The sequence below is a fragment of the Lithobates pipiens genome, unplaced genomic scaffold (genome assembly GCF_037356315.1).
Source record: "Lithobates pipiens isolate NorthernLeopardFrog02 unplaced genomic scaffold, aLitPip1_a1.2 Scaffold_16, whole genome shotgun sequence".
Taxonomy (NCBI): Eukaryota; Metazoa; Chordata; class Amphibia; order Anura; family Ranidae; genus Lithobates; species Lithobates pipiens.
This window is the reverse complement of record NW_027507748.1, coordinates 647,621,472-647,634,130: the sequence shown is the minus strand read 5'-3', so window position 1 is coordinate 647,634,130 and position 12,659 is coordinate 647,621,472. Positions and strand designations below refer to the sequence as shown.

The following is a 12,659-nucleotide window of genomic DNA, read 5'->3' as shown; positions in this document are numbered from 1 at the left end:
GTCTTCGGGGGTCTTCTCGCCGGACTCCTCCGCTATGTGTGTGTAGCTCTTTTGCCAGCGGAGGAGTCCGGCTTTCTTCCTCCCCGCCGCCGGCCTCTTCTCCCGACTTCGGGGGTCTTGTCCCCCTCTTCGGTTCTTCTGCCGGGCCACCGCGCCTGGTCCGGTGGCCCGGTCTTCTGCCGCCGTCTTCTGTCGCCGCCTTCGGTTCTTCTGCCGGGCCACCGCGCCTTCTTGTAGCTCTTTTACAGGCGGTGGCCCGGTCTTCTGTCGCCGCTGTCGTCGCCGCCGCCGCCGCCTTCCGTTCTTGTTCTTCTTCTTGTTCTTCTTCTTCTTCTCCTGGAGATGTTGACTCGACGAGCTCTCCGGCCGGAATGCCAGAGCCGCGCTGTGCGGTCACTTATATAGTGACAATGGGGCGGTGTCACATGGTATATGTCACATGGGTTGGTCACATGGTGACCCCGCCCCCTTACGATGTCATAGTCCCCATGTGACATCAACCCATGTGACCAACCCATGTGACATATACCATGTGACACCGCCCCATTGTCACTATATAAGTGACCGCACAGCGCGGCTCTGGCATTCCGGCCGGAGAGCTCGTCGAGTCAACATCTCCAGGAGAAGAAGAAGAAGAACAAGAAGAAGAACAAGAACGGAAGGCGGCGGCGGCGGCGACGACAGCGGCGACAGAAGACCGGGCCACCGCCTGTAAAAGAGCTACAAGAAGGCGCGGTGGCCCGGCAGAAGAACCGAAGGCGGCGACAGAAGACGGCGGCAGAAGACCGGGCCACCGGACCAGGCGCGGTGGCCCGGCAGAAGAACCGAAGAGGGGGACAAGACCCCCGAAGTCGGGAGAAGAGGCCGGCGGCGGGGAGGAAGAAAGCCGGACTCCTCCGCTGGCAAAAGAGCTACACACACATAGCGGAGGAGTCCGGCGAGAAGACCCCCGAAGACGGAAGACCCCCGGCTGTGCAATAAAATACTTTTTCTCTGTGTTGTGTGTTTTATTGTACTTTATTTCACAGGTGAATGGGTAGGGGTACATTGTACCCCATACTCATTCACATAGGGTGGGGGGCCGGTATCCGGGGGCCCCCTTCTTAAAGGGGGCTCCCGGATTCCGATAAGCCCCCCGCCCGCAGACCCCGACAACCAACGGCCAGGGTTGTCGGGAAGAGGCCCTTGTCCTCATCAACATGGGGACAAGGTGCTTTGGGGTGGGGGGGCCGCGCGGCCCCCCCTTCCCCGAGGCACCCCCCCATGTTGAGGGCACGCGGCCTGGTACGGCTCAGGAGGGGGGGCGCGCTCGCTCGCCCCCCTTTCCTGGCCGGCCGGGTAGCGTGCTCGGACAAGGGTCTGGTGTGGACTTGGGGGGGACCCCCACGCCGATTTTTTTCGGCGTTGGGGTTCCCCTTTAAGCCCATTCCAGGCGGCGGAGCCCGCGACGTATCCTTCGCGGGCCCCGCCTACCTGTACACGCGCTTGAAATGGGCGGATTTGCCGCCTCCTTACGTGGGCGAGTCCGTTCATTTCAAAAGTTGAGCGAACTGTTTGCCCAACCTTGTTCGTCAAACAGTCCGCTCGTGTGTGGGCAAGTCCGCTCATACAAATTTTGAGCGGACTGTTTGACAAACTGTTTGCCGAACAAGGTTGGGCGAACAGTCCGCGCGTGTGTACGCGGCCTTAGGCTCCATGTACACAGCACGTTGGGGCAAACTCCTCTGAACGAACTTGAAACCAGTGTTTAGAAATGCCCGTTCTGCCGCGTTTGCATGCTGCGTTTGCATGCCGCGTTTGCATGCCGCGTTTAGCAGCGTTTTTAATTTCACACGCATGTCTGTTGCCACATCTGACCTTCTACTAGAAAAAGTACGGCCCAGTCTGACACGCATGGACACCAACATGAGGAAGAGTGTGTCACCAGAGGAACGTCTGTTGGTGACGATCAGGTATGTGCGATGTACAGATGAATTCTTTTTGTTTTTCCTTTATTTTTTGAAAAAAAATATATTTTGTCTATTTTAAAAAATGTAAACGTTAATCAAATTTTTTATAATATATAATTTTTTTGGCAATTAAAAAAAATAAAAATAATAAATATTATTGGATTTTTTTTCAGCTGTATATGCTATTATTTTGTTTTTTAATTACTTTAAAAATATATATATATTTTGTCAATTTTATGCAAATGTAAACGTTAATTTCATTTTTTATAATATATCAAGTCGGGGGTCAAGCTCAATGGTGGGGTCATCTTGGTCAAATCTGAACATATAGGTCAAACTCCAATTAAAATTTGGATACAGCAATGCTAGTGGTGTATTGCATTGCATCAAGGGCTATATATGGTCTATGTATCATCGCAAGTAATTAAAAAATTGTTACTTGCGATGAGCAATATTTCTGTCTTTTCAGGTCAAAAATATAGGGTACCTTTAAAAACGCTTATAAACTAAAACACGTCTAAACGTCGGTACCGCGCTTAGTCACGTTTGGCGTCTGAAACGTGGAAATCTAAGGCGTCTAAACCCATTTTTTGCTTTCGAAGAAATGCTGTTAAACTGCCTAAAAACAGCAATAAACTAGGCTGTGTACATGGTCACATAGGATAACACTGAATGAGTTAAGGGGCAGTTGAAAAAAGCGTCCAACTGCCTCTGAACGTACATTTAGCAGCGTCCCCGTGTACATGGGACCTTACCCTCTCTCCCACAAAAAAATCCTGGTTGCCAGGGGGCTTTTTTCCTAGTGAATTGGCAGCTGGGAATTTTCTATTCTGCCATAGAATTATCAAAGTCAAATTTTGATAATACAGTAAAACCCAGAGTGGGAATCAGGTTTTGGTTCACTGTACTCAGATCAGTAAAAGTTTTGGGGTAGTACTACTAAGTCTATTTTTTCCTGACTAAATTTACTAAACGCGAATAAGCTTGCAAGGGCATTTTCCCTAAGCCTGGTAAATGAGGTGAAGCTCTGCTGACTGCCATCGTCCAATCATGTGCAAACAAAAATACCCAAGTGAATGGGAATTGCAAAGTTAACAGCCTATGTGCTTTTAGTAAATCAACCACAATAAGTGCAACTGTAAGGTAGTTTGCATATTCTATATTAACCAGCTCCACTATAATTTAGCGACTATTTGGAAAGAAGCAGAAATCCACTTTGCCCGTCTTAAAGAGAAGATAAAGTGCTAACTTTAAAGACTGAGAGAGAGCAGGTAAATCTTTAATGGGAAGGGACATGGAATGACGTTGATTTATTAAAGACAAATAGACTCTGCAAGTGCAATTGCTCCAGAGCTTAGTAAATCTGTGAAAGTTCTGCTGACTTCCATCATCCAATCACATGCAAGCAAAAATGCTTTTTTATTTTCCTTGCATGTAATTAGGCATTTTTCACTTCATTTGCTAAGCTCTGGAGAAACTGTATTTGCAAAGTGCACAACCTATTTGCCTTTAGTAAATCCACCCCAACATCTCTTCTGCAGTAAAAATCAACCTACCTGCCTGCTCACAGTCTTTTTAAGGGGTTACCCTAAGCTGTGCAAGCGCAACTCAGTTTACATTCTGGCGGTAACCCCGAGCCAGACTAGGGACAGCATCGCTGAATCCAGGAGGAGTTTTACTTACCTTCTTCCCTGGATCCAGCGATGCCCCCCCCCCCGCTGTACGAGCGGCTCGTCCTCCGCTCTATTCATCACGGAGCCGATCTCCATTCGCTGCGAGCGTTGCGACGCACGGGGACGAAGAATGGTGCCAAATTCAAAAAGTGAAACACACAGTATACATACAGTATAATGTAATCTTACAGATTACATTGCTGTATGTAAATATTTCACATCCCCTTTGTCCCTAGTGGTCTGTCCAGTGTCCTGCATGCAGTTTTATAATATAAAAACTGTGCTTAATTCCTGGAAACTGGAGATTGTCCATAGCAACCAAAACTGTCCCTTTACATCAAAACTGTTTTAGACCAGCTAGAAAACAGCAATAATAAATTGTAATCACTCACAGAATTGAGCGATAGCGATTTGTGGGGAGATCCATCATCAAATAGTGAAAAGTAATGACAGTGACAATTCTGCAACTGAGAAAATTTCAGTGTTTTTGATTTGATTACATTATTGAATCATTTTTATTATTGTTATATTATTATTTGGTATAATTATTTATAGTTGTTTATTATATTATAATTTATGATTTCATTTTTCAAACTTTATCATACCCGGGATGTCTGCTAGACTCTGGTTTGGACAGATTTAAGTGAGTTATTCCTAAGAATTACAGGACTACAATATAAAACGTCAAATTTTCATGTAAAATAATTGTACCGCTTTTAACACCTAAAATGCGAAATAATCATACCGCCAGGGAGGTTAAATGAGAAGTATAGCAAAAGCTATTTTGGCCATACTTCTCCTATAAGTCACTGAAATCCTGTGACCCGTTTTTAGCCAACAGCAGGCTAAAGTCAGCTGTCGGCTGATGTCACTTAGTCGATCCAGGGTCGGGATCCACCTTGATGCCTGAACCGGGACCTGGCTCAGCCTTTCACTGACCCGCAGAGAGCCTGAACCAGCCTCTCCAGCCCCCTCCACAGCCCAGTACTCCTGTAAGCACTGGAGGGGAGAGCAGATTCCTGGTGACTGACAGTCACGGCTCTCAGCTCAGAGTGGAGGGGAGAACTGAGTGATCAGCTTTGTTTAATCGCTGATTTCTCACTACAGAGCCAGCAGGTGATAGATACAACATCGGATTGATGCTGCATTCACCTAGGTGAGTATGATTGTTTTTTTTTTTTTTTTGGAAGTCCATACCTTTCTTTTAGCCTAGGTTCACACTGCCGCAATGCAGCACATTGCTAGTGATTCACACAGGAAACGCACCACATATCTGTGCAAATCGTGATGTCTGTGCGTTGAAATTTGAGCCATTCATTTTGTATGGCTCAAATCACTCCGTATCTGCACCAAAATGGTGCAGGACCCTTTTTTAAGCTGCTCTGGAATCAGGTGAACACCCATGCAATCTGATTTAGGCAAACACATTGGGGGTTATTTATGAAAGGCAAATCTACTTTGCACTACAAGTGCAAAGTGCACTTGAAATGATACTGAAACTGCACTTGGAAGTGAAGTCGCTGTAGATCCGAGGGGGACATGCAAGGAAAATAAAAAACAGCATTTTAGCTTGCACATGATTGGATGATAAAATCAGCAGAGCTTCCCCTCATTTCAGATCTACCCCTTAGGCCGCGTACACACGCGGGGACTGTTCGCTCAACTTTGTCCGCTGAACAGTGTTTCGGCGGACAGTCCGCTCGTGTGTGGACAGTTTCAGCGGACAGTCTGACGAACAAAGTTTTTCGGAAATTCCATAAAACTGTCCGCTGAAACTTGGTTTGAGCGGACAGTCCGCCCGTGTGTAGGCTTGTTCGTCAAACTAAGTCTCGCGCATGCTCAGAAAGAATTTACACGCCGAAGGTTGCATTGCAGTGTATAGGACGTCGTTTTCTAGTCCCGTCGTACGTGCCGTTCACGTCATCGCGCACGGTTTCAGTGGACTGTTTGTTCGTCGTGTGTGGCCAAGTCCGTCCATGCTAATTTTGAGCGGACTGTCCGCTGAAACTGTTTGACGAACAAAGTTGAGCGAACAGTCCCCGCGTGTGTACGCGGCCTTAGATTTACAGCGACTGCACTTCCAGTGCAATTTCAAGTGCACCTGTAGAGCAACGTGGATGTGCCTTTCGTAAACAACCCCCAATGCGTTCTGCAACCTGCCTTTGGGGTGCTGTTAACTTTTATTGACACCCGCAGCAGATCGCATAAACACGATAAAGCTATGTATTTCCCACATCGCATCAGTGTGAACCAGGGCTTAACTGAAAAATGATTATTCTTTTGACCTATATCGCTACACCTCAGTGAAAATTCTATCTATTCCTAAGGCTCGTTTACACTACCTGGCCGCACTGAACGCATGGCCACTGGTGTATGCTCTCATACGCAATGCCAATGCACCAAACCTTGCACATTGCACTGTTTACTTTTTTTCTGGACTCACATTTTTATTGAAATGTTCCTCTTGACATTCCAATACAGTACAGTTCTAGTCAGCAGAGTGGAGTTGTGACGTGGTGGTTCATGACGCAACCCGCATGTGCTGAAAAAAGTTCTGCATGCGTTCTTGTGGCCTTGTCTAAGCCTTGGGGCTGCACTGGAAATAGGGGCTAATGTAACCGCAATTACATCTAGTGTGAATGAGCCCTAAAAGATTTGACTCCATTTTCAATATTTTTATGCTGATTAGATTAAACCTCATTTTGCCCATATGTAATCTGCCACTGATCTTGATTCTTCAGAGATGAAGGCCTCCTTACCTTGTGGTGTGGTTTACCCTTGTACTATCTCATTGCTATTTGGGCTCTGCAAAGCCAACTCATCACTCTTGTTCTAGATGGCAACCGGTTTGAAAGTTTTTTGCAAAATCTTAAAGACCTTTAAAAAAAAAAAAAAAAAAAGTTCTTCCAGTGAATGAAAGATTAATAATGTCCCTTTGTTTACTTTTATACCTGTTGTGGAAAGATAAAATCACTAGTAGTTCATTTTAGACCCTCCGGATCGGGATCAGACATGACAAAGGTCCTCATTCATTAGAGGTAGTAAAGGCCCCACTGTGTCCCATTACTGCCTCTTCGAGATCCAGAGCTAGCTCTGCATGACTAACAAGCAGTGTTGTATACAGTGTAACGTGCTTGTAAACACACACATCATTATACAAAATGATTATTGAAGGCTAGAATCTGAAAACACCAATCCTACTCAGACCATAAACCCCGATTCTTAGATGCTCATGTCATACTGACGCATCAGACATGTCTGTGGTGTAAAGAACCATTTTTTTAGCACAGTACAGAGTAATGTGTTAGATGCAATGACCTTATGCCGCATACACACGATCGGAATTTTGGTCGGAAAAAGCTTTGATGGTTTTCCCAACGGAATTCCAATGGGATTTCGCACAAGCTTGCATACACACGGTCACACCAATTTAGACCATCAAGAAAGCGGTGATGTACAACACATATGACGGGACTAGAAAAAGGAAGTTCAATATCCAGTAGCCAATAGCTTCCATCTCGTAGTTGAATCTGAGTATGCGTGAGTTTTTGCGTGTCGGAATTGCATACACACGATCGGAATTTCCCATAGAAATTTTTAGAAATTTTTTTGCTCTGCTCTCAATCTTTTGCTGGCGGAAATTCGGCCAGCAAAATTCTGATGGAGCATACACACAGTCGCATTTTCAGACGAAAAGCTCGCATTGGTCTTTTGCTGGCCGAAATTCCAACCGTGTGTACGCGGCATAAGGCAACAAATCAGAAATCAGCTGCCATTGCTAAAACTTCCCTAAGACCCCTTTCACACTGGGGCAGTTTTCAGGAGCTTTAGCACTGGAAATAGCCTCTGCTAAGCACTTGAAAACCGATTCCCATTCATTCAGTGCGACTCTTCACACTGGGGCGGAGTAGTGCGCTTGCAGGACTTTCCCGAAAAGTCCTGCAAGCGGCATCTTTGGGGCAGTTTGGGAGTGCTGTATTTAGCACTCCCAAAACGCCCGTGCCCATTGGAATGAATGGGCAGCGCTTCTGAATAGTCGCAACACAATAGTTTTTAACCCCTCCTTTGGGGTTAAAAGCACCCCCCCCCCCCAAGCTGAAAAGCGCTGCTTAAACAGTGTTAAAGTGCCGCTAAAACAAGCGGCGCTTTACTTAGAACGCGGCCATGGCCCCAGTGTGAAGGGGGTCTAGCACTATTGGAAGGTTACACCTGATTGGTGGAAATCATTTTTATTGGCATCATCATTAAATAATAATTTTTGAAGCAGTAAGCAAACCCCTGAATCTGAGGAAACTGCAGTCATATGTCATCTGCAACACCGTGTAAAGAAAAATATACAATGAGAATATCCACCTGCTGACCACCTACAGTATATGTCATTGGCATGTTGTTAAGCAGAGTAGTAAAAACCTGTATTGTGTAGAATTGTCTGATCTCGATGAAGAACACGCTCTGCAGGGAAACTAACCAGCTTGGGAAAATGACAGCTAAACTCCTACGCAGTTGTTCTTCTAAATACTGCTTGAAAAATCATTGCATACATCTTACTCAATTTACAAGAAAGACGAAATCTAAATATAGATATTTGTATAAATAGAAAAACATATACTTTTTTTTTTTTAATAGTTCAAAAAGCAATGCAATAGCTCATCGCAATCAGATGACACCTGAATTGGGGTTCACAGCAATAGTAGAGATGTGGTCTATGGGTTACTAATGCCTCGTACACACAATGAGATTATCAGATGAATGACCGTCCGTTTTTTTCCATGTTAGTCACCAATTAGAAAATGAAGAGGTTACTAAAGTTATGAAAATTCTTGCTATGGGTTGCTAGGTGTTACTATGGACTACTATGTATCGCTATGGGTTACTATGTGTTGCTGTAGGCTACCATGCGTTGCTATGGGTTACTAGGTGTTACTATGAACTACTATGTGTTGCTATGGGTTACAGTGGGGTTTATTTACTAAAGGCAAATCAACTTTGCACTACAAGTGCAATTGGAAGTGCAGTTGCTGTAGATCTGAGGGGGACATGCAAAGAAAATAAAAAAACTGCATTTTAGCTTGCACATGATTGGATGATAAAATCAGCAGAGCTTCCCCTTATTTCAGATCTTCCCCTCAGATCTACAGCGACTGCACTTTCAAGTGAACTTGTAGTGCAGAGTGGATTTGCCTTTAGTAAATAACCCCAATGTGTTGCCGTGGGCTACCACATATTGCTTTGTGGGTTACTAAGTGTTACTATGAACTACTATGCACTGCTATGGGCTACCATGTGTTGCTATGGGTTACTAAGGGCGGGATTTTACACTCAGAACCTGATGCAACTGTCCCTGGTAGTCAATCAGCTTCTAACTCCAGTTTGCTCAATTAAGCCTTGACAACAAAAAAAAAAACCTGGAAGCTGAGATTTTGCGCGCTCCAGTTTTAGTAACTCTTCCCAGAGGCCTGGTTCCCACCTTTGCATTTTTTTATGCGTTTTAAGTTTTGCAGAAATACAGTACAGTCCATTTAAAATGGTTTCCTATGGGTCATGTTCACATCTGTGCATTTTATGGAAAGGGCCAGGGACTTTTTTCTCGCTTTTGGTTTCATAGACTTCAATTAATCAAAAACGTGTATTTAAAAATGCAAAATGCTTCTGGAATATGCAAACTGCAACCTACATAGGTGTGAACCAGGCCTCAGTGTTGCGTCCAGGTGCAAATTGTAAAAGGCACAATTAGGAGGCAATACAACCTGCAGACTACAAATCATTGCATGTTAATTGCGACATTGTGTAAAGCAATTTGTGTGGGGTTATGAAATTTAGAGCTACAGTGTGCAAACTAAACTACGCATGCAAAAATGTAAATCAGTGTGCAGCCCTCTGATTGCCTTGTACATGGGGATGTGGTAACGCATGTTCTGCATAGCTGTGCATGTTCTGCTGGGTTCTGTGTGTTGCTATGGGTTACAAAGTGTTGCTAAAGGTAATTAACCTGCTATAGGTTACCATGGGTTACTGCTCTTTGCCTTATGGGCAATACATCCAGTCAGGAGCCAATACAACCTGCACGTGATCTGCAACATTGTGTAAACAATATGTATGAGATAATGCAATGTAAAGCTACAGGGTGCAGACTGAGCTGTGCATGCAATATAAAGCAGAGTGCAATTCTCTGATGATTGACCTCTACATGGGGGGTGTCAGGCATAGCTGTGTATTTTCTGCTGGGTTACAATGTGTGTTTCTATGGGTTATTAGCGCTTACCTTGTGCTGCAGTGGGTTACTGCTCTTTGCTTTATGGGCAATACATGCAGTGAGGAGCCAATACAACCTGCAGACTGCATGTGATCTGCAATGTTGTGTAAAGGCCTGTACACACTCAGAAAATCGTACATAAAACACCGCATTCAAAGCGATCGTACAATAATATGATTGTTAGTACACAGCTTTCATCTGAAATTTTCTGAAGGGACAAGATCGCAAGATTTTCGTTTAATCAGCACAGTTTTTGTCCGAAAATACAAATACATTACATCCGAATTTTTATTCTGTCGTACGAGAATTTTCATACTTTAGTAATCTAGGTTGTTTTCAATATGGAAACTAGCATGCAAAAAAATCTGAATGATCATTCGTTCGATAATCTCACTGTCTGTAATAGGCTTCAAGCAACATGTATGGGGCAATGCAGGGTGCAGACGGATTTGTACATGCAATGTGTAGCCTTTGATGATTGCCTTCTACATGGGGTGCAGTACAGCTATGTCAAATATAGTTGTGCATGTTCTGCTGGGTTACAGTGTGCACTGCTATGGGTTACTAAGTGTTCCTATGGGTAATATGGGTAGCAATGGGTTACTACGTGCTACTAGGGCTTACTATGTGTTGCTATGGGTTATTGCTCTTTGCCTTATAGGCAATATATCCAGCCAGGAGCTGTGCATGTTCTGCTAGGTTACTATGGCTTACTATATGTTACTATATATATATTGCTATGGGTTACTGCTCTTTGCCTTATGAGAAATACATCCAGCCAGGAGCTGTGCATGTTCTGCTGGGTTACTTTGGCTTGCTATAGCTTACTATATATCGCTATGGGTTTCTGCTCTTTGCCTTGTGGGCAATACAACCAGCCAGGAGCTGTGCAAGTTCTGCTGGGTTACTATGGCTTGCTATAGCTTACTATATATCGCTATGGGTTTTTGCTCTTTGCCTTATGGGCAATACAACCAGCCAGGAGCTGTGCATGTTCTGCTGGGTTACTATGGCTTGCTATAGCTTACTATATATCGCTATGGGTTTCTGCTCTTTGCCTTATGGGCAATACAACCAGCCAGGAGGCAATACAACCTGCAGACTGCATGTGATCAGCAACATTGTGTACAGCAACATGAATGGGACATATGGGACAATGCAATGTACATCTGAGGGTGCAGACTGAGTTGTGCATGCAACATAGAGCAGTGTGATGATTGCCTTCTACATGGGGGCGTAGTATTGCATTTCAGACATAGCTGGGTTACTGTGTGTTGCCATGGGTTAAGTGTTCCTATAGGGTACAATCAACAGTATGCAAATGTCTGCACTGATCTGCAACATTGTGTAGTGTCGGGTGTATGGGATAATGCAATGTAAAGGTACATGGTGTAGTCTGAATTGTGCATGCAATGTAATGCAGAGTGCAGACCTCTGATTGCCCTCTACATGGAGGTGTATTAATGCATGTCTGGCACAGCTGTGCAGGTTCTGCTGGGTTACTATGTGTTATTAGGAGTTGTGTTCTTATGGGTTAGCATGAGTTGCTATGGGTTACTATAGGTTAGCATATGTTGCTATGGGTTACTATAGATTAGCATATGTTGCTATGGGTTACTGCTCTCTGCCATAGGGGCATTACACCCAGGTGCAAATAATAAAGGCACAGCCAGGAGCCAATACAGCCTGCAGAGTGTACATATGTGTGCACCAGTGTGTAAAGACAGGTGTATGGACAATGCAATGTGTGGTGGATGGTCCATGCAGTGTGTGTTCCTCCTCTCCATGGCAGTGCAGTGTAGCATGTTGTGCTGTGCTCAGTCCTCCCTACACTCACTTGTAGCCCAGACATGAACACTTTGCAGGGCAGGCAAGATGGCGGTATGGAGCTGAGGGAGAGCCAGGCCGGGCTGTGTGAGGGGAGCCCGGGCACAGGAGCTCCCTGCAGCTTGCAGCGTGCAGTAGACGAGGGTGGCTCTTACCTGCTGCAGTGGCTGCACGGCCCCCCTGGAGACCGCAGTGCGCTGAGTACAGACAGTCCCTCGGGCATCCAGGGATGCCCAACCCCAGAGAATGGCACAGGGAAGGGGGGGCACACTGCTAGCTAGGCACCGGAGCTGGCAGACACAAGAAGGAGGAGGCTGCAGCAGCAACACTGGGGAGAGGGGAGGGAGGGAGACTGGCTCTACTGACATACAGGAGGAGGAGGAAGGGCAGACCTCTACTACAAGGAGGGAGAGAGGAGAAGAGCAGCCTGTGTGTAGAGGAGACACAAAGGAGGCGCCTCTGTGTGCACTGAGGATGCTCCATGGCTCTGACAGGAACACTACTGCTCTGTGCCAGCCTGCCCAGTACACAGTGCTCACCAGCATGAAACCCTACTACCTCACTGTACACTCTCTGGCCAGCCTGCCCAGTACACACCCCATGTATACACCGTGCACAGCATGAAACACTACGATATCATTGTACACTCTATGTGCCAGCCTGCCCAGTACACACTCCATTTATACACAGTGCACTAGCATAAAGCCCTACTACCTCACTGTACACCCTCTACACTCCTTACTACCTCATTGTACACCCTCTGTGCCAGCCTGCCAATACACACTCCATTCCTACACAGTACACAGCATGGAGCCCTACCACCTCATTGTACACACTCCACATCCCTACGACCTCATTGTACACCCTCTGTGCCAGCCTACCCAGTACACACTCTATTCCTACACAGTACACAGCATGGAGCCCTACTACCTCATTGTACACCTTCCACAATCCACA

At 45.5% G+C, this 12,659-nt stretch overlaps 1 protein-coding gene across 3 annotated transcripts in view; it reads right to left on the bottom strand.

Annotated features, from left to right (window-relative positions):
- MSANTD4 (Myb/SANT DNA binding domain containing 4 with coiled-coils) overlaps window positions 1-12,080 on the bottom strand; it is a 52,798-nt gene extending 40,718 nt beyond the window's left edge. Inside the window, exons 1-2 of one of the 3 annotated variants that reach the window (XM_077484343.1) lie at window positions 11,858-12,079; window positions 6,382-6,499 (exon numbers count right to left, since the gene is read on the bottom strand). The gene's annotated coding sequence lies outside the window, so the exon portion shown is untranslated. Of the gene's footprint in view, window positions 1-6,381; window positions 6,500-11,857 lie in introns of all 3 variants that reach the window. The other 2 variants (XM_077484344.1, XM_077484342.1) reach the window with 2 other exon arrangements.
- Between the last annotated feature and the right edge of the window lie 579 nt (window positions 12,081-12,659).